General features: G+C 38.8%; 1 long non-coding RNA gene across 4 annotated transcripts in view; it reads right to left on the reverse strand.

The window, feature by feature from the left end:
• LOC308572319 overlaps window positions 1-23101 on the reverse strand; it is a 67821-nt gene that overhangs the window by 38926 nt on the left and 5794 nt on the right. For 2 of the 4 annotated variants that reach the window (XR_014001712.1, XR_014001713.1), the window contains one exon: window positions 14373-14508. The exons of 1 other annotated variant lie outside the window; for it this stretch is intronic. This is a non-coding gene — a long non-coding RNA (uncharacterized lncRNA). Of the gene's footprint in view, window positions 1-1226; window positions 1352-14372; window positions 14509-23101 lie in introns of those variants that run through there. One more of the 4 variants, XR_014001711.1, reaches the window with a different exon arrangement.

Here is a 23101-nt window from a genome sequence, read left to right on the forward strand (position 1 = left end):
TCAGGGAATGGGGGAGAGGTCATCAACCACCCAGTACAAATACTCACTTGAATGAGTGAGCCAGAAAGGACAATGGAGTTGCTCAGTCTTTTCCCCACCCACTTCCTCATAGTGGACCCAGGCTTGGTGGCCATGAAAGCTGCAACTACAGTGATGGTTTTGGCCAACACACAAGAAACAGCCACGGAGAAGATGATGCCAAAAGTGGGTTGTCGAAGAAGGCAGGTCATTTTGCCAGGGTGTCCAATGAATAGAAAGGATGAGAGGAAGCAGAGTAGGAGGGCAATGAGAAGAGCATAGGTGAGATCCCTGTTGTTGGCTTTGACAATGGGAGTGTCTTTGTGTTTAATAAAAGTTCCCAGCACCAAAATTGTAATTAGGGAACAAAGAACAGCAACTGATGTTAAGCCAATCCCTAAAGGTTCCTTATAAGAAAGAAAGGTTATTAACTTGGGAATGCATGCATTTTTGTTCTTGTTTGCATACTGATCTTCTGGGCATCTGAAGCAGTCGTCCAAATCTGAAAAAATAGCATAAGGCCAAACTCCAATTGCAATTCATGAGTGTTCTTTGCCTCTTAAATCTAAGTTATCATTCCTCTTGTCAGAATCCAGGTCATTCTCTCCCTCCTCCGGAGGACGCAAGGAGCAGAGAAAAACAAGATAGAGTTCTTACTAATGAGTTTGTTAAATCATCACAGCGTGAGACAAAGGAATCAGTCTGCCTCCCGATTAATGGTTTTTCTCCAAATGAGCTCCTCCTGCCTCCCTTCCAACAACAGCACTTCCCCTGATGGTGGCTGCCAGGAGCTGTCTCTGAGTCTTTGCTCAATGAACCCTCAATGAACGCTGAGTTCTTGGAGAAGAGGGTCAAAAATGCTCTCCAGTGATGTCGTGTCAGCTGGCTGCTCTGTCTCACCTGGCTCTTCTCCCAACAGCTCCCAAGTCTTCTGTTCATCTCTCTCTGAGCTGTGACTTTCCTAAACCAACCAGTGTTATTCATTACAGTGGTACCTCGGGTTAAGAATATAATTCGTTCTCGAGGTCCATTCTTAACCTGAAACTGTTCTTAACCTGAGATACCACTTTAGCTAATGGGGCCTCCTTATGCCGCTGCATGGCCGCTGTGCAATTTCTGTTCTCATCCTGAAGCAAAGTTTTTAACCTGAGGTACTATTTCTGGGTTAGCAGAGTCTGTAACCTGAAGCATCTGTAACCCATTTACCATTCTGGTTTGAAATCTTCCCATCTGGACATGGAACACAATCGTAGCAGCAAAATTTCTGCCCTTCCTTCCTTTTCTTCCGATTACCGGGGTGACAGTAGTCATTGCACACAGAAATAGGCACCGCCTGTCAACAGGAAATTGTCTTATTTTTTTGGAGAGGGGTTTTTAAATAAACTTTATGAGGGTTTATAGATAAAAATATAAAACTTAATATCAAATATTTTCCCTCTTTTTTTTGGTCCAAACTAAGACTTTGATCTGAATACAATAAAAACATAAAGAGATTTGGGAGGAAGAAAGGGAGAAAAAAAGAGAAAGAGAGAAACAAAGAAAAAGAAAGGAGGTTAAAAGAGAGAGAGAAATAAAATTCAGAATGTATCTGACTTCTGGTTCTTCCTCTGTCTGCTATAAATAAGCAATATTCACTTTATCCACTCCAATATAACACCCCGAAAGCCACTTTCTATATACAAACATTATCTTCAGTCCTCAAATCAAAGTGTAATTATTTTTCACGCAAAATGTCCAAGAGAGGTTTCCAGTCTTTAACAAAGGTTAAGAATGACTTTTCTCTGAATATTCACTTTACCCACTCCAATAAAACTCCTAGAAAGCCACTTTCTGTACAGAAACATTACCTTCTATCCTCAAATCAAAATGTTATAATTAGTTTTAACAGCTATTCCATTGTTACGATAATGGATCCTTCCATCTTTGTCCATATAAAAGTCTTGCAGCCATAATCCTATATTGTAGCAAAGTTCCATGGTCATTTTCTAACTGTATATCCATAAGACCCAGGAAGAGTTTTGGCACAGAGAAAATTGCATAGAGAAAAGACCATGTGTGGGAAATATTTAAAATTTTCCTCAAGCTCCTAAGCCTAGATAGAGTGAAGAATTCATGATTCACAGACACTTTGAGGCCAACACTAGCAAGCTAAAGACACGAGTTAATGTAAAAGTCATCCACACAGGTAACAGAGCCTTTGGAAAAGTCTCTGGAACCAGAATTCATCTGAGATACACTTACCAGACTGCCTCCACTAACTGTACCCACCCAGTATTGCTTGTAAGGTTTCCAATGAAGTTGGAAAATCCCTCCCCCACCCAAACCATCAAGATAATCATAGGCGAGAAAAAACCTACTTGGCCTCATCAATGGTGATCACTTTACCTAAAATTGCATATGGTGAAGAAGAAGGATGGGGGGGGGGGCGCCGGCAAATGATAGACAATCTACATTATATGGCAGTGCATCTCTAATGCTGATACACATCGAAAACATAGCCCAAGTCACTTTTCTAAGCCAGACTGTGTGAGCGGTAATAACACTTTACGAATACAGAAATGGTTAGGGTTTGGTTAACAATGATCTGTGTCAGGAGACAATGGAAGAGTGGACCTTCGGGGTGAAGTCAAACCAATGGAAAGTTACAGCACTACCTATCTATGTGCCCTTCCAAAGTTCTATGCCCACTTACCATTTAAAAGGGATATCAACTATTTTCGCCTCATTTTTTTTATCTATCTAATGTAAGCACTGCCGTGTATAAATGTGGCATAGTAAACATTATTAAAACAAAAGATTAGTTTTGTTTTGGAAGGTTATAATTACATCCAGCTCGTACCAAAATTATTTTCTTGAGTTTATGAAAGAAATCAGTGGTTATGTTGAGACCCCTGAATGACCCATCTGAAGACATCTGAATGACCCCAGATGCCAGACCTGTTTAAAACCTTTGTGCCACATAATCTTGTCCTCATGAATGATGAATTCTCTTCCATCAAGAGCATAGGGATTCACCGATCCTATTTTCAATTGAATGAAAGACTTATTTGGGAATGTGACCATGTTCATAATGTCAAATCCACCTCGCATTTCTCTCTTATCAGTAAATGATACTCTTTCTCCAGCTGAGTTGTTAAATGAAATGTCATGGAAAAAATGGTGCAGCTAAGAGACAAAATACATGAAAGGAAAATAACAATATAGAGTTTTTGATAAAATGCCATATTATCTGCCACCATTCTTTAGGAATATTATTTACCTATACTTATGTAGCATCTTCTAACAAAGACCAAGCATGAATCAGTTGTTTGATAGTAAATATTTTTCAGTGAATGAGATACGCAATAACATTTCAGCAGCTACTTGTTTTTGGCAATTGTGATCAACCTTTTACTTTTTACCAATCTGTTCACCACCTCATCTGTCTCCTGAGAAATCTCTACGTGGGACAAGAAGCTACAGTTCGAACTGCATATGGAACAACTGATTGGTTCAAAATTTGGGAAAGGAGTGGTTACATTATGGTTGGATTAGGGAGGTTTTTAAGATGGATAAAAAAATAGTCTTCCAGGTGGAAAAATTGAAACTAGAAACAGAACTGTTAGAACCAAAAATTAAGGTACTTTCAAGAAAGTATAACTTGCTGTTAAAATGGAATACTCAGGATGAAACGGTTAAATCAGCTATGATAAAATGGGCGCAAGACATTGGCTACAATATTATGTTTGCTGACTGGGAACAGTTATGGACCACCGGTGTGAAATTTACGGCATGTAATGCCCTGAAAGAAAATATTATGAAAATGATATACAGGTGGTACATGACTCCAGTCAAGCTTGCAAAAATATACCATTTGCCAGACAATAAGTGTTGGAAATGTAAAGAAACTGAGGGAACGTTCTTTCACCTTTGGTGGACGTGCCCAAAGGTTAAGGCTTTCTGGGAAATGATCTATAATGAACTGAAAAAGGTATTTAAATATACCTTCCCTAAGAAACCAGAGGCCTTTCTTTTGGGCATTGTTGGCAAAATGGTGTTAAAGAAGGATAGAATTTTCTTTATGTACGCAGTAACAGCAGCAAGAATACTCATCTCAAAATATTGGAAGACACAAGATTTGCCCACCTTGGAAGAATGGCAGATGCAACTGATAGACTACATGGAATTGGCAGAAATGACTGGCAGAATCCGAGACCTGGGAGAAGAGATAGTGGAAGAGGACTGGAAGAAATTTAAAGATTATTTGCAAAAGTATTGTAAATTGTATGAATGTTAGAATGATGCAGGATACAAAGATAATATGGCACTAGTGACATAGTTGATAGGATATAAAAATCAATTTATAAGAACAAAGCCGAAACCTGAACAATATTATGTCAAGTTTAAATAATTGATAACAAAGGGAAAAACTGGAGACCTAATAGTTGAAATGTATAATACAAGATAAGATTTGAAAGAAGGTGAAGTATTGCTGAAATGGGATTTTGTAAATGGGAACACAGAAAAGGGAGATGTGAGGGAGTCAGGAAAGAGAGTTATGGAAATATTTTTTAAAACTGAATTATTATTATTTTATGTCTTTTTAATGATTTTTTGTCTTTTGTCCTTTTTGTATGTTTTTGTTGGTTTTTTTGGCTTTTTTGATTGATTGTGATGGTGTTTTTCTTTTTTGGGTTGTGAATGTGAAGTCTGTTTTATTGTTTAAACTTTTAATAAGTATTTTATTAAAAAAAACAAAATTTGGGAAAGGAGTACGGCAAGGCTATATATTGTCTCCCGGCTTATTTAATTTATATGCAGAATTCATCATGCGAAAGGCTGGGCTGGATGAATCCCAAGCTGGAATTAAGATCGCCAGAAGAAATATCAACAACCTCAGATATGCAGATGACACAACCTTGATAGCAGAAAGTGAGGAGGAATGAAAGAACCTTTTAATGAGGGTGAAAGAGGAGAGCGCAAAATATGGTCTGAAGCTCAACATCAAAAAAATGAAGAACATGGCCCCTGGGCCCATCACCTCCTGCCAAAGAGAAGGGGAATAAATGGAGGCAGTGAGAGATTTTACTTTCTTGGGCTCCATGATCACTGCAGATGGTGACAGCAGTCACGAAATTAAAAGACCCCTGCTCCTTGGGAGAAAGGCAATGACAAACCTAGACAGCATCTTAAAAAGCAGAGACATCACCTTGCCAACAAAGGTTCGCATAGTTAAAGCCATGGTTTTCCCAGTGGTGATGTATGGAAGTGAGAGCTGGATCATAAAGAAGGCTGATCGCCAAAGGATTGATTCTTTTGAATTATGGTGCTGGAGGAGACTCATGGAGGAGAGTACCATGGACTGCAAGAAGATCAAACATTCCGTTCTTAAGGAAATCAGCCCTGAGTGCTCATTGGAATTACAGATTGTGAAGCCGAGGCTCCAATATTTTGGCCACCCCATGAGAAGAGAAGACTTCCTGGAAAAGACCCTGATGTTGGGAAAGATGGAGGGCACAAGGGAACAACAGAGGACGAGATGGTTGGACAGTGTTCTCGAAGCTACAAACATGAGTCTGACGAAACTGCAGGAGACAGTGGAAGACAGGAGTGGCTGGCGTACTCTGGTCCATGGGGTCACGAAGAGACAGACACGACTAAATGACTAAACAACAACAACAAATCTGTCCGATATTTTGCTACTCTTCAATTCAAATACATTACCTGCCAAGGCTGCAGATCTTGAATTTTTAATATTCCACTGATTCCTGTTGCCCTTTTCTTTAAGCTAGTCAAGTATATGCCTTGCAAAACATGAGCCACAACGTAAACAGCCTGGTAGATACTGTAGCTGTGGCCAGTCATGCTCATTTCAAATACAGATCCTGGAAGACTCTGCAACCTTTCCTCCCCAGTACACATGTCATTGACCTCTATTGGCACACTGGGATTTGGAAATGTACAATCAAATGCTTGCTCCCAGAAGTCCTTGAAAAACCCATCTCCCTGTGGCCAGTAAAGTCTTATTCCCTGAAGAAATTCTTGGAACTGCAGGAGATTTTGTGAATGAATTGTGAAGGAAATAGCACCTTGGAAGATCTGAAGACCCCAACTCCTTTGAAATACTGTTAATATGAAATCAATCTGAGTTGTTATAATCCACACCTTTTTAAATGATGATATTTCCTTATTTTCAGTATCGCTTAGAAATAGAATAGTTCTGAGCCATATAATTGTCAGAGATTCTCCATACATCATAAATACATTGGCTTTGTCATCTGTTAAATGAACATAAATATTTAAAACTATATCACGAACTTCATCCAAGTCATCAAAACGGGGTATTTGTGGGATTCTTTGTGTGAAGGCTAAACAGATTCCATTATGGGAAAGTAATGGCTCCAGGGTCTTCAAGAAATCTTCTCCACTATTATCATTGACAGTGAAGAGCCCGACCCACGTCCATCTGAAATGCTTAAGCAAACTGATAATCCCCATATTCTGATGGGCTTCATTGGGCACCAGGCGGTAAAATGAAGGTACTTGGCTTCCATAATTTTTATCTGGAGGAAATGATCCATATGTGAGCTAAAAGAAAATGTAAGTACGTTAAAGAGTTTGGTTAGCAGCAGATGACTGTTTATTTAAAAAAAATACATTTTAAGGAATTTGTGGGTTAAATCCAAGAAGTTACTTAGTTAGGTAGCTATGTAGTTAGGTAGTTAGGAAGTTAGGAAGGTAGTTAGTTAGTTAGTGTATTGCCCTTCATCTGAAGATCTCAGGGTGTTTTCAGCATAAAAATGTGAAATAAAAACACAAAATAGCACATATAAACAAGAACAAAACAAAACAATGGCCCCTACTCACTCCCAAAAGGTTTTTATAACTGAAAGGAAAGGGGGAAATTGAAAAAGTAAATGAATGGAGGAAAACAGATAACTAGAACAGACAAGGAAGGGACAAAGGGCCAGGAAGGAAAAAAGGGCCAGGAAGCTTGGGATGAAGTTGAAGAAGAAGCAACGACTTTGAAAGAATTGAGGTAGTAAGTGCATGTGACAGAAGGATGTTAGAAGGCAATGAATTCCCTTTTGTTTCAGTGAGTGTGGCAGGGAGTGAGGTTGGGAGCTGTAATTTCCAGCCCCAGATTTGTTCATGGAGCAAGCATGTGTCCTCCTTATGGCTGACATGGAGATGGGAATGGATTGGCTAGAAATGGGGAAAATGGTGCTTGTAGGGGGATGCACAGAGATGTACTAGACCCACTTTAAACCAGATGGGGTGGAGTTGCAGAAAGCTCAGGTCAACTTAAAGCTCTGCAATCTGAAATAATAATAATAATAATAATAATAATAATAATAATAATAATAATAATAATAATAACCGAAGCGTCAATTAAAAAAAATCAGATTTAAATGTCAGTCAAAAACCCTTCCTTTTTCTAAAGTTCAAAACGACTCCCAGAATGGTAAGGCATGTGTGTATTTTTATATACCTTTTCATATCCTACCTGTGGAATCTTGTAGAGGCCAATTGTGTCAGCCATATGGAAGGAGGTGTCAGCGCTAAGTCCCCCAATGATGGCTATGAGATTTTTCTGGGTGTCACATTTGTAGTTGGGAACAAATCTATGTGATTTGAAGAGCACGTCAAGAGTGGTACGATAGGTCATTCTGGCATCATAGTAGCTATCATAGATGTGGAAGCCGAGAGTGATATTAGGACAAAACTTGGGGTTCTCGTTTATCTCTTTCACGGCAAATGCCAAGGCAAGAATGTGCTGGTAGAATTTTGTTACTACACTGTAAACAAAGATAATTAATGTACAATTTTGGAATATGAGATCAATTTGCCACAATGCCATTTTTAGCACAAACTGATTAAGATTGACCTGAAATTACTTTAAATGTCATTGATGTTTCTAAGCTATTAAACTCAGTGCAGTTCATATAAAGATTATGCTCTCCCAGAGCATGCCTAACACTTTGAAACACATGCTATCAATTTCTTTCTTGACCTTCTCAGTTCTCTTGGTTCCCCAGTGGGAATCTTGGGATACAGTCTACTATACTCCTGAAAGTTGTCGATAGCTACATATTATAAAGTACTTTTATTTATTTATCTAAAGGGGGGAAATTGTTTATTTAGGCAAAATGAAAGATATTCCTTTATAAAAATAAAAAAAATCAGCAAGACCACTAATCCCAGGGGCTCACCAGCCAGACTCACCATCTCTCAACATTATTTTAAAACTCAGGGAAATACAACATGAGTCATCTCCTTCCACAGAGGAGGCAATTTGAAAGCATTGTATAAATGTTTACTAGAAAGAAAAACATGCACACATTTAGCTTTTTAATATGGCTTTTAACTTTGCTTACTGCTTGGTTTTATGTATTTCTGATGTAAGCTACTTTGATTTTTTTATAAATTAATTATATATAAATATATATTTAAAATAGATTTGTAAAGAAAATATATACACACATATTGTCTACTGCACAACAATGAGATAAGCTTAACCTCATACCTTGAAAAATTACTAAAGTTCCCTGCAAATGCAGAAAAACCTAGGATTGTTTAATGTGGGAAGAAAACTTCTGAGAAATTGAAAGACAACTTTAGACATGGCTCTAGTCTTATCATTTGAATTTTTTCCCCAGATTACCACAGCACCTGAAAAAAATAACTAAGACAATATCTGTCTTCAGATTTGCAATCTAAAACACATGACACAAAAGCAAAGGAGATTTGGAATGATGCAAAGAGGGGAAAGGCTCTTACAATGGAACATCAAACATATTCTGTGAAGGGTGCTCCTTGAAGGAAACTTCATTGAAGACATAATAGACCTGAGAAGCAATCCCACCAATGATGAAGCCACCTGGTTGGTACCACTGATGTGGAGCAGGGAATGGATAATTCATGGGACACCTAAGAGTATCTACTTTGCACACAGCAGGAGGGAGAAGAGATAACATCAATAGCCACAGCATCCTCGTGGTCAGACTTTTCTCTAAACACAAACCTCCTGTTTCCATTCAGAGCAGCTGCATGACTTGAACAGGCGACATTGGGTAATTCCTAGCTCTGTCAATACAGCTTTAGAAGAATGTTTTACAACCAGCATTTGAGAATCAAAGGGTTACAGCTGTATACCTTATTAGCCAGGATTGCCAACTCTGTGTTCCTAAATCTGATCAATATTTTATATGTGTGTGTGTGTATGTGTGTGACACATGAGCATTATCCCTGTGTCCTGCTCCCAATAGCACGGGGTTTCTTTATAACCACATTGAGGTTTGCTTATTGACTGATTTCTTGAGTTCTAGGAAGCCTGGGAAGGTTCAGAGAAGAGAACAAAGTATAGTGATTTGGATAATTGCTGGGTGAGATGGTTACTTTTTCATTGCTTTGGCTGTAAGTAACAGTTTTGCTAACAAACATGCTGAGCTGCCCCCACTTTCCATCATCTGCTCATTAGGGACAGAAAAAGTGACAAATACAATTTTCCATGGTGAGCAAACACCAAAAGAAAAGTAAGACTGAAACTTTTAGCTTTGATGAAAGATGGCCGGTCAGCTGCAGTTTTATCAAAGAAATGTGAAGCTACAATTTCTTTTTGCCAATAATGCGGAGCCTGTGGGGTTCCAGGTGCTGCTGGAATACAGGTTCCCTCATTTCCCACCACGGACCATGTTGGCAGTGGCTGATAGGGTGCGGGGCAATGTTTCCTTATCTCTCCTCTAAGAAATAAATCTCAGAGAGAGAGAGAGAAAATGAGGGCCAATAGTAAATTTTAATCTTAAGGAATGTCAACAGTCGTGTTTCAAATGGAATAACTATTATTATTATTATTATTATTATTATTATTATTATTATTATTATTATTATTACATATTGAAATAAAAAACTATTCTAGGGTGTCATATTCTTTTTGTAATACTTATTATTAAATTTATATTATACCCCAAGAGCCCAGGGTGGCTAAACATAAATGTTCTAGCAGGTAAATCATCAAAAACATCTAAAAACCAATTCCTGGACAGAGGCATACTGGAAAGATCTCTACTTAAAAGGCTTGTTGAAAGAGTCAGATCGTCACTAGCTACTGAAAAGGTGTCGTATGGCCAGATAGTCTCAAACAAACATGTGCTTTCCCAAGTAAACATTGCCAGCATGTCCACACTCCTGTCTCCGTGATGTCTACTCTGGCTTGGTCATGTCCACATAATAGAAGATGGAAGGATCCCCAAGGCTGTGTTCCATGGGGAGCTAGCTTCAGGTACCAGGTCTATTCTGACATGAAGATTGGCAACATCAAGCCCACCACGTGGGAATCCCTTGCAGATGACCACAGTGCCTGGAGACAAACGGTCAGGACATGCATCTATAGCAGTGACCAGGGGAGGAATGGCCACTAGGAGGAACACAGAGAGAAGATGTGCCATAGTACATCTGCAGCAGTGCAATTGGTTGCCTTCATTTACCCCAGCTGCAACAGAACTTGTCTCTCCTGTATTGGTCTCTACGGCCACAGCAAGTGCTGTAAACTTCTAGCACTCATAATAATAATAATAATAATAATAATAATAATAATAATAATAATAATAATAATAATAATAATAATAATAATTTATTATTTATACCCTGCCCATCTGGCTGAGTTTCCCCAGCCACTCTGGGCGGCTCCCAATCAGTGTTAAAAACAGTACAGCGTTACATATTAAAAACTTCCCTGAACAGGGCTGCCGTAAGATGTCTTCTGAATGTCAGGTAATTATTTATCTCTTTGACATCTGATGGGAGGGCGTTCCACAGGGCGGGCGCCACTACCGAGAAGGCCCTCTGTCTGGTTCCCTGTAGCCTCACTTCTCGCAATGAGGGAACCACCAGAAGGCCCTCGGCGCTGGATCTCAGTGTCCGGGCTGAACAATGGGGGTGGAGACGCTCCTTCAGGTATACAGGACCGAGACCGTTTACACTTCAACTGTAGCCGCAAGGATGCACCTCTCCATTGTTTCTCAAGACAAATTGATGCCAACAAAGGTACAACAGAGGTGGTACCTGTCTAATATTTAGCCAGAAGGCATTTCAAAGGGTGGATGATATAAATAAATAATAAGTGTTGTGGAAGCCACTTGCAAACAATGACAAAGTGGCTAAATTCACCATATATCTGAATGGGAAACTCCCAATAGAATGATATCAGCATCATAATCATGGGCTGACAAGAGAGTTTACTACCTTTCTGTGCAGCGTGTTCCCAATCCAAACGTCCACCCATCTCTCACAGAGCTATTTATAACAATAAAAAAGGTTTCAAGGATTTTGTATTGATGTGTAAGGAGCAGTTTGATCCTCAGTTGAAACCCTCAAGATGCCACAAAGCGGTTTCTCTATGTACGGCATCTATAAATTAAGAATCAGTTTACAATTGCCCAGAAATGTTTTCAAGATGTTGTTCTGGCTTATTTGCTGCTCTGGGAGGGAGAGTGGGGTATAAATATAGATGAATGAATAGTAAATCTCTTTAATCTGGAAACTAAATCTGCATCCATCATTTAAAATGTATATCCTACCTAATTCCCCACAGTGGTAATTAAAATGTGTTTGGCAGTTCAGCTGTGGGAAGGTGGCCGGAGGGGACCTATAGAGGAAACCACAAGTTTGACCACTTTGCTGGTCAACCGACAAACCAATATGACTTGCTATGTTTAATATGTTTTGAGGAGGAAACACCTGGTCTCCATTTGTTCGATTTGGATCCCTTTAAAAGCAGGAAATGGAGAAGCTGCCTTCCATTCTTGGGCATCATAGAATTCCAGATTTGGAAGAGACCTCAAGATTCATTTAGTACAAGCTCCTTTAATGCAAACTGAGATTGTGGCTGACAGGAAAATAGGATAACATTTATCAATGTTGTCAATAACATATATATATATATATTTAAAAAGGTAAGCATATTGCCAGCACACCTGGAAATGAACTTCATGACACATAAACTGTCTCAACTTTATTAACAAAAAACTTGAGGGTGTGACATAGAATACTGAACAATAAATTAAACAATAATGTTAAAATAAGTATTCTAAATGCAGGTGTTCTCATCTACATATCATTTAATTTTATATAAAGCAGGTGGTGGGGAACATTTGGCCCTCCAAATTTTGCTGACCTATAACTCCCTTTATCTATAGCCACTAGCCAGACCTGCTTGAGATAAAAGGAGTTGTCGTTTATCAGGATCTGGAGGGCTCCACCTTTCAATCACTTGGTGTCACAATGCCAGGCAATGAGTCTATTTGAAGGCACATTTCCACAGATGTATCCTCTTGGAGCATATATTGTCTTCCACTGCAAAATTGAGTCTTTGCATCCATCTTTCTAGCAGATGCTGCTAGTCACGGCATTTACGCTCCGGATTGTTCCTCTGAAATAATTGGTACCTGTGATACACTTACTGACAATGATATAGATGAGTGTGGATTGTAAGGAATGGTCTGGCAATTGAAATCACTCCTAGATGAAATTTGGCCCACCAATCAGAGGTCCCCTACGCTTGTGCTAGGTTGACATAATATATAAGATTACAATAGAATAAAGAACTAAGATGCAGTCTTTAGGAGAAAACTTTATATATTTCTCCTTATTAGTTGCTCCCTGATGTTCAGCTCAGGCTTCAGCACAATGATGTAGCATTTAGGGGCAAAGATGCAGCCAAATAATCCAGCGCTGGAGGACAAGATGGAGAAGATCTCCACCACCACCATGTATTTTCCTTTGGTGCTCAGATAGGTTGGAACAAAAGAAAGCCAAACACTGCAGAAGAGCAACATGCTGAAGGTAATGAACTTGGCTTCATTGAAACTGTCTGGTAATTTGCGAGCTGCAAATGCCACAATGAAGCTGGCAATGGCCAGGAGGCCCATGTAGCCCAGGACACAGTAAAACATGGTCACTGAGCCTTCATTGCACTGCACAATGGTTTCCTTTGTTACTGAGCGCATGTCTAGATCAGGGAATGGGGGAGAGGTCATCAACCACCCAGTACAAATACTCACTTGAATGAGTGAGCCGGAAAGGACAATGGAGTTGCTCAGTCTTTTTCCCACCCACTTCCTCATAGTGGACCCAGGCTTGGTGGCCATGAAAGCTGCAACTACGGTGATGGTTTTTGCCAACACACAAGAAACAGCCACCGAGAAGATGATGCCAAAAGTGGGTTGTCGAAGAAGGCAGGTCATTTGGCCAGGGTGTCCAATGAAGAGAAAGGATGAGAGGAAGCAGAGTAGGAGGGCAATGAGGAGAGCATAGGTGAGATCCCTGTTGTTGGCTTTGACAATGGGAGTGTCTTTGTGTTTAATAAAAGTTCCAAGCACCAGAATTGTAATTAGGGAACAAAGAACAGCAACTGATGTTAAGCCAATCCCTAAAGGTTCCTTATAGGAAAGAAAGGTTATTGACTTGGGAATGCATCCATTTTTGTTCTTGTTTGCATACTGATCTTCTGGGCATCCGAAGCAGTCATCCATATCTGAAAAAAAATAGCATAAGGCCAAACTCCAATTGCAATTCATGAGTGTCCTTTGCCTCTTACATCTAAGTTATCATTCTTCTTTTCAGAATCCGTGTAATTCTCCACCTGCTCCGGTGGATGCAAGGAGCAGAGAAAAACAAGAAAGAGTTCTTATTAATGAGTTTGTTAAATCATCACAGCATGAGACAAAGGAATCAGTCTGCCTCAGTCTGTGACTTTCCTAAACCAACCAGTGTTATTCAATACAGTGGTACCTCGGGTTAAGAACTTAATTCGTTCTGGAGGTCCATTCTTAACCTGAAACTGTTCTTAACTTTAGCAAATGGGGCTTCCTGCTGCTGCTGCGCCGCCACTGCACGATTTCTGTTTTCATCCTGAGGCAAAATTCTTAACTCGAGGTACTATTTCTGGGTTAGCGGAGTCTGTAACCTGAAGCATCTGTAACCTGAAGTGTCTGTAACCTGAGGTACCACTATACTGCCTTCCTCTCCACTGGAAGCTTCAGGAGAAGGGAGGGCAACCTCCACCATTTCCCTCAATCTTGTTCCCTTTAGTCCAGCCTCTGCACCTGTTTATCTCAATCTTCTGAAATTAAGGAAATTGGTGGTCATGTAATATTATCTGAATTACCTTTTGAGCTGAACATATTGTAGCATTTTTTAAAAAAACATTTTAATTAATATTCATTTTTGAAAGTTTTTATAAGTTACTGGAAGGCATCAGAAAAAATGTTCATGCCACTCTAAGGAGAATATTCGCTACATGCACAACATAGTATTTAAGTTCTTTTAAGTCAATATGACTCATTAATCATTACTAGTCTTGTACGATGAAAAATGTCATTTACCCTTCTGGTTTGAAATCTTCCCTTCTGGACATGGAACACAATCGTAGCAGCAAAATTTCTGCCCTTCCTTCCTTTTCTTCCGATTACCAGGGTGGCAGTAGTCATTGCACACAGAAATAGGCACAACCTATCAACAGGAAATTATCTTATTTTTTTGGAGAGGGGGTTTTAAATAAACTTTATGAGGATTTATAGATAATAATACAAAATTTAATATCAAATATTTTCCCTCTCTTTTTTGTCCAAACTAAGACTTTGATCTGAATACAATAAAAACATAAAGAGATATGGGAGGAAAAAAGGGATAAAGAAAGAAAAAGAGAGAAACAAAGAGAAAGAAATAGAAAAGAGGTTAAATGAGAGAGAGAAATAAAATTCAGAATGTAACTGACTTCTGGATCTTCCTCTGTCTGCTATAAATAAGCAATATTCACTTTATCCACTCCAATATAACACCCAGAAAGCCACTTTCTATACACAAACATTATCTTCAGTCCTCAAATCAAAGTGTAATTATTTCTTTTTCTTTTTCACGCGAAATGTCCAAGAGAGGTTTCCAGTCTTTAACAAAGGTTAAGAATGATTTTCTCTGAATAAACATGTCAATTTTGCCATTCAACTAGGTCCATTAGTTTTAACAGCTATTCCATTGTTAGAATAATGGATCCTTCCATCTTTGTCCATATAAACGTTTGCAGCCATAATCCTATTCTAGCAAAGTTCCATAGTCATTTTCTAACTGTATATCCATAACACCCAGGAAGAGTTTTGGCACAGAGAAAACTGCATACAGAAAAGACCATGTGTAGGAAATATTTAAAACTTTCATAAGCTCCTAAACCTGTCATGATAGGGTGAGGTATTCATGATTCACAAAATTAAGACTTCTGCTTCTTGAGAGAAAAGCAATGACAAACCTAGACAGCATCTTAAAAAGCAGAGACCTTGCCAACAAAGGTCTGTATAGTTAAAGCTATGGTTTTCCCAGTAGTGATGTATGGAAATGAGAGCTGGACCATAAGAAGGCTGGTCACCAAAGAATTGATGCTTTTGAATTATGTTCCTGGTAGAGACTCTTGAGAGTCTCATGGACTGTAAGAAGAACTAACCTATCCATTTGTAAGGGAATCAGCCCTGAGTGCTCACTGGAAGGAGAGATCCTCAAGCTGAGGGTCCAATACTTTGGCCACATTATGAGAAGAGAAGACTCCCTGGAAAAGACCCTGATGTTGGGAAAGATGGAGGGCACAAGGAAAAGGGGACAGAGGACAAGATGGTCGGACAGTATTTTCGAAGCTACTAACATGAGTCTGACCAATCTGCGGGAGGCAGTGGAAGACAGGAGTGCCTGGCCTCCTCCGGTCCATGGGGTCATGAAGAGTCAGACACGACTAAGCGACTAAACAACCACAATTAATGATTCACACACCCTTTGAGGCCAACACCAACAAGCTAATGACACGTGTTAATGTAAAAGTCATCCTCACAGGTCACAGAGTCTTCGGAAAAGTCTCTGGAACTAGAATTCATCCAACAAGCACTTAGCAGACTGCCTCCACTAACTGCACCTACCCATTATTGCTTATACGGTTTCCAATGAAGTTGGAAAATCCCTCCCCCACCCAAACCATCAAGACAATCATAGGAGAGAAAAAACCTACTTGGCCTAAACAATGGTGATCACTTTACCTAAAATTGCATATGGTGAAGAAGAAGGATGGGGGGCCGCCGGCAAATGATTGACAATGAAGTCAAACCAATGGAAAGTTACACCAATACCTAGATATTAAAACGTGCCCTTTAAAAGTTCTATGCCCACTTACCATTTAAAAGGGATGTCACCTATTTTCACCTCAGTTTTTTTATCTATATAATGTAAGCATTGCCATGTATAAATGTGGCATAGTAAACATTATTAAAATAAAAGATCGGTTTTGTTTGGGAAGTTCATAATTGCATCCAGCTGGTACCAAAATTATTTCCATGCGTTTATGAAAGAAATCAGTGATAGTTATGTTGAGACACCTGAATGACCCATCTGAAGAATGATTACCCCAGATGCCAGACCTGTTTGAAACCTTTGTGCCACATAATCATGTCCTCATTAATGATGAATTCTTTTCCATCAAGAGCATAGGGATTCACCGATCCTATTTTCAATTGAATGAAGGACTTATTTGGGAATGCGATCATGTTCATAATGTCAAATCCACCTCGCATTTCTCTCTTATCAGTAAATGATACTCTTTCTCCAGCTGAGTTGTTAAATGAAATGTCATGGAAAAAATGGTGCAGCTATGGAAAGAGACAAAATACATGAAAAGAAAATAACACAAAAGAGTTTTTGATAAAATGCCATGATTTTCTGCCACCATTCTTTTGGAATATTATTTACCTATACTTATGTAGCATCATCTAACAAAGACCAAGCATGAATCAGTTGTTTGATATTAAATATTTTTCAGTGAATTAGAGATGTAATAGCATTTCAGCGGCTACTTGTTTCTGGCAATTGTGATCAACCTTTAACTTTTTACTAATCTGTTCATTGAAATTGTCCTATATTTTGCTACTCTTCAATTGCAATGCATTACCTGCCAAGGCTGTAGATCCTGAAATTTTAATATTCCACTGTTTCCCATTGCTCTTTTCTTGAAACTAGTCAAGTATATGCCTTGCAAAACATGAGCCACAACATAAACAGCCTTGTAGATGCTGTAGCTGTGGCCAGTCATGCTCAGTTCAAATAGAGACCCTGGAAGACTCTGTAAGCTCTCTTCCCCAGTACACATGTCATTGACCTCCATTGTCACACTGGGATCTGGAAATGTACAATCAAATGCTTGCTCCCAGAAGTCCTTGAAAAACCCATCTCTCTGTGTCCAGTAAAGTTTTATTGCCTGAAGAAATTCTTGGAACTGTGGGAGATTTTGTGAATGAATTGTGAAGGAAATAGCACCTTGGAAGATCTGAAGACCCCAGCTCCTTTGAAAACCTGTTAATATGAAATCAATCTGAGTTGTTACAATCCACACTTTTTTAAATGATGATATTTCCCTATTTTCAGGATCTCTTAGAAATATAATACTTCTGAGCCATATAATTATCATAGATTCTCCATACATCATAAAAACATTGGCTTTGTCATCTGTTAAATGAACATAAATATTTAGGACTATATAACGAAATTCATCCCAGTTATCAAAACGGGCTGTTTGTTTGATTCTTTGTGTGAAGGCTAAACAGATTCCATTATGGGAAAGTAATGGCTCCAAGGTCTGCAAGAAATGTTCTCCACTATTATCATCGACAGTGAAGAGCCCGACCCAGGTCCATCCAAAATGCTTAAGCAAACTGATAATCCCCATATGCTGATGGGCTTCATTGGGCACCATGCGGTAAAATGAAGGTACTTGGCTTCCATAATTTTTGTCTGGGGGAAATGATCCATATGTGAGCTAAAAGAAAATGTATGTACCTATTGGTTAGCAGCAGATTCCTGTTTATTCAAGAAACACTTGTTTAAGCAATTTATGAATTAATTCCAAGTATGTATGTATCTATTTGTTTAATTTGTATATTGCCCTTCATCTAAATATCTCGGGGTGTTCTCAGCATAAAAATGTCAAATAAAAACACATCATATAAACAAGAACAAGAACAAAACAATGACCTCCCTGCCACAAGGTTTTTGTAACTGAAAGGAAAAGGTGGAATTGAAAATACGAATGAATGAAGAAAGACAGATAACTAGAGTAGACGAGGAAGGGATATTAGCAGAGAAGGAAGGGGACAGTGCCAGGGATGATATTGAAGAAGCAGCAAGGACTTTGAAAGAATTGAGGTAGAAAGTGCATGTGACAGAAGGATGTTAGAAGGCTGTGAGAAGGTTTGTTCAATGAGCAAGCATGTTGTGGGTGGCTTGACTGTGTCCTCCTTATGACCAACATGAAGATGAGAATGGATTTTTAGAAATGGAATGCTAGGGAAATGGCTCTTGCAGGGGGATGCTCAGAGATGTACTAGGCCAGCTTTAAACCAGATGGGGAAGAGTTGCAGGGAGCTCAGCTCAGCTTAACACACTGTGGTTTGTAACAACTACTACTACTACTGCTACTACTACTACTTCAGATTTAAATGTCAGTCATAAACCCTTCCTCTTTCAAAAGTTCATAATGACTCCCAGAAAGATAAGGCAAGAGTTTATTTTGAGATATCCTTTCATAGATCCTACCTGTGGAATCTTGTAGAGGCCAATTGTGTCAGCCATATGGAAGGAGGTGTCAGCACTAAGTCCCCCAATGATGGCTATGAGATTTTTCTGGGTGTCACATTTGTAGTTGGGAACAAATCTATGTGATTTGAAGAGCAGGTCAAGAGTGGTACGATAGGTCATTCTGGCATCATAGTAGCTGTCATAGATGTGGAAGCCGAGAGTGATATTAGGACAAAACTTGGGGTTCTCGTTTATCTCTTTCACGGCAAATGCCAAGGCAAGAATGTGCTGGTAGAATTTTGTTACCACACTGCAAGCAAAGTTCATTAATGTACAACTTTGGAATAGGAAATCAACATGCCACAAAGCCTTTTTTTAGCTCAAATTGATTTAGATTGACATGAAATTATTTTAATTTTCATTGATGTTTCTAAGCTAATTAACTCAGTTCACTTCATATAAAAATTATGCTCTCTCAGGGCATGCCTAAGATTTGAATCACCAGCTATTAATCTTTTTCTTTACCCTCTCATTTCTCTTGGTTTCCCAGTCAGAATCTTGGGAGACACTCTACTATATTCCTGAAAGATGTTGATTGTTACATATTTAAAAAATCTTTTTATTTATTACTCTAAAGTGGAGGAATTTTTTATTTAGGCAAAATGAAGGACATTCCTTTATAAAGTAAATCAGGACCACCAATTCCAGGGGCTTGTCCAAAAGATTTTCTGTCAATAATTAAAAATGATTCCTTGAGGAATGTTAGATATATTGATTCAAGCATTTTTAATGCCTCTCTTCAGCTACACATCTCCCAGAGCACCTGAAAAAATATCTAAGACAATCTCTATCTTCAGGTTTGCAATATAAAAAAACATGACACAAAAGCAAAGGAGATTGGGAAAGATGCAAAGAGGGGGAAGGGTCTTACTATGGAACATCAAACATATTCTGTGAAGGGTGCTCCTTGAAGAAAACTTCATAGAAGACATAAAAGATCTGAGAAGCAACCCCACCGATGATGAAGCCACCTGGTTGGTACCACTGATGTGGAGCAGGGAATGGATAATTCATGGGACACCTAAGAGTATCTACTTTGCACACAGCAGGAGGGAGAAGAGACAACATCAACAGCCACAGCATCCTAATGGTCAGACTTTTCTCTAAACACACACCTCCTGTTTCCATTCAGAGTAGCTGCACGACTTGAACAGGTTACATTGGGTAATTCCTAGCTCTGTCAATACAGCTTTAGAAGAATGTTTTACAACCAGCATTTGAGAATCAAAGAGTTACAGCTATATACCCTATTAGCGGAGATTGCCAACACTGCAATATTATATATATAAAGACGACACGTGAGCATTGAAGCCGACAGAACCTTTACTGCCTCTTATTCCAATTTCCTACTCCCAATAGCACGGGGTTTCTTTATAACCACTTTGAGGTTTGCTTATTAAGAAAGCCTGGAAAGATTCAGAGAGGTGAACAAAGTATAATGATTTGGATAATTGCTGGGTGAGATAATTACGTTTTCATTGCATTGGCTGTAAGTAGCAGTTTTGCTAACAAACATGCTGAGCTGCCCCCACTTTGAACCACCTGCTCCGTAGGGGCAGAAAAAGTGACAAATACAATTTTCCATGGTGAGCAAACACCAAAGGAAAATTGAGAGAGAAACTTTTGGCTTTGATGAAAAGAGGCTGGTCAACTGCAGTTTTCAAAGAAATGTGAAGCTACAATTTCTTTTTGCCAAGAATGGAGAGCCTGTGGGGTTCCAGGTGCTGCTGGGTTACAGCTTCCATCATTTCCCACCACTGACCACGTAGGCAGGGGCTAATATGGTGCAGGGCAAAGTTTCCTTATCTCTCCTCTAAGAAATAAATCTGAGAGAGAGAGTAAATGAGTGGCAATAATAAATTTTAATCTTAAGGAATCCATCAGTCATGTTCAGAAAGAGTATCTATTCGTATTATTATTATTATTATTATTATTATTATTATTATTATTATTATTATTAAACTATTCTAGTGAGCCAAATTCTTTTTTGTAATTCGGACTGCTTTAAAAGTAGGAAATTGAGAAGCTGCCTTCCATTCTTGGACATCATAGAATTCTAGAGTTGGGAGAGACCTGAAGAGTCATTTAGTACAACCTCCTTTAATGCAAACTGAGATTGTGACTGACAGGAAAATAGGATAACATTTATCAATGAATGGTAGGTGATGTTGCTGTGTTGTATTATATTATCTTTGTACATCAATTTATTTCCTGGAGTTAAGAATAGATCTGGGATAAATGGTGTTCACTGAGCCCGTATTTTATACAGTCTGTATATGATGTTTGCTTGTTAATGTGTGGTGTGCTATGCCTAATAAAGGATTTTGAATTTGAATTTATCAATGTTATCAATAACATTCTTTTATTAAAAAGTTATGCATATTGCCAGCACACCTGGAAATGAGTCTCATGAGACATAAACTGTCACAACTTTATTAATGATAAACTTGAGGGTGTGACACAGAACACTGAACATATTACACTGGAAATTTGCAGAATCCATCATGGAGCCCAGGCTTTGTCATTTGTTTTGGTTTTAGATCATTTTTATCAGTTTCCAATAGAACAGCCAATTAACATATCCATAATCATAATCCAATTAAAAATAAACTAAGATAAAAAAACAACCAAATTGCAGTCCAAATTATTATTTTTTCCGGGTTTCCCATAGTCTGTACCTCTGAAGTATATCTCCAATATCTTCATGTCTGCCTTCTTCTTGTTGTTCTCATATTTTCCACATTCCGATCTTATTGCTTTAAGGTTCCCCATCCCTGGCTGTGCAATTATCAATCATGTCAGAAATCATATATCCTTTCATCCATCGAATACAGCTTTATTTGTGTGTGTGTGTGTGTGTGTGTGTGTGTGTGTGTGTGTGTGTGTGTGTATTCAGCTCTCTATTTCCCAGTGCAGCTTTTCCTGTCTTTATTCCAATATTCCAATCCGGGCTGTTGTCCAAGTCTATCATTTGAAGTTTAATGACACAGCAACTCCCAAGTAGTTAATTCATTCCAATCCGATCTGTTATCCAAGCCTGTCGTATGAAATTTCCATCTTGTTAAATTGTTGCTATACACAATGATTTCCCATTGTTAAATTGTTAAGCGTACTGTTTGCAATATTGCAATGTAAATGAACTGTATTCTACATAATAAGTTATTTGGTGATCAATCAGCCTTCCCAGAAACCACACAATTCCCCACCCCGGGCCCTAGAAGCGGGGTTGCTAGACATCCATTTAGCTTTCTCTCTCGCTCATAATGAAGAAATTCTGCAAACAGATGCACTGTCTGTTATTCCAAATTGTTGTCTCAAGTCATTTTAAAGTCAGCTAGCAGGTATTTCCCACTTCCCTCGAAAAAGGGAGGAATTCTCATTTTTCCATGCTGCGTCATATTAACAAGCGCCATCTTGTTTCTTCTTTTATCTTTATCAAGTCTTTCAAGTCTGAGTAAAGTGGCGCAATTGAGTACTTAATTATAAATAGAAGTCCATCTGTACTTTTTTAAAAAAAGGTTTCTTGATGAGGCTTGGCATAGAAAAACAAATGTAGATATTTAGAAGAGAAAAAAGGACATACCAATCACCTCCGTAATCCAAACACCATGATGAGAATCTCTTTTGAAGTCCGAGCTTAAACACCAGGGACTGTGCAGTTTTGCAGGTTTTTTCTCAGTCTTCTTCAGTTCAGACTATGTCTGTTTATTGTCAAAATCTAATTATTTTATCAAACAGATATTTCCAGCTTATGAGAGTGACTTTGGAGAGTGCCAGCCGTGTTGTGCTCTGGGACCCAGCATCCTGCCACTTGCACCTTGATGCAAGCTGACAATCTTGGACAATCTGCAGGTCTACGAGAAAGTCTTCCCCCACCCTGGGGAGTCTGCCAGGGCTAATTACCCCCATATCAACCCTGAATTACCGGCACGGCTGGGGTCTGATTGTGGGGGAGTCAACCATTTCTCACTGCCAGAAATAGGAAGCCAGGCTTTGTGGTTTTTACCTGGCAGTTCATAAGCTGGCTGAGAGGGAATGGGAACAGCAAAAGGAATGATGGAAAGCCCAGAGTCTCCTACAGACTGTTGCTATTTTGAAGGAGGGAATAAATTCCATACTAGCAAATTTAGCTTTTTGCAATTAAAGTGAATTAAAGTGCTCTTGTACAACAAGCAAACTTTTAAAAAATGGAATAAGGAGGGGGGGAATACACTCAGACGAGTGGAATGATAATTGCTAGTCATAATTGCTAGTAAGTCATAAAATCTCTCTGCAACCAAATAAGGGTGAATGCTCAATAAACACAGGGCATTATATAACCTCTCCACGAGCTTTGTGAAGAATGAATTCTCAATAACCACTTTGCCTGAAGGCACCCAAAGTAGACCATTTAAATAAATTTCACTGATTAATATTAATCTGTTTTCTCCTAAATTCAGTGTTA

This window comes from Podarcis bocagei (assembly GCF_964188305.1).
Source record: "Podarcis bocagei genome assembly, chromosome: 13".
NCBI classification, from domain to species: Eukaryota; Metazoa; Chordata; class Lepidosauria; order Squamata; family Lacertidae; genus Podarcis; species Podarcis bocagei.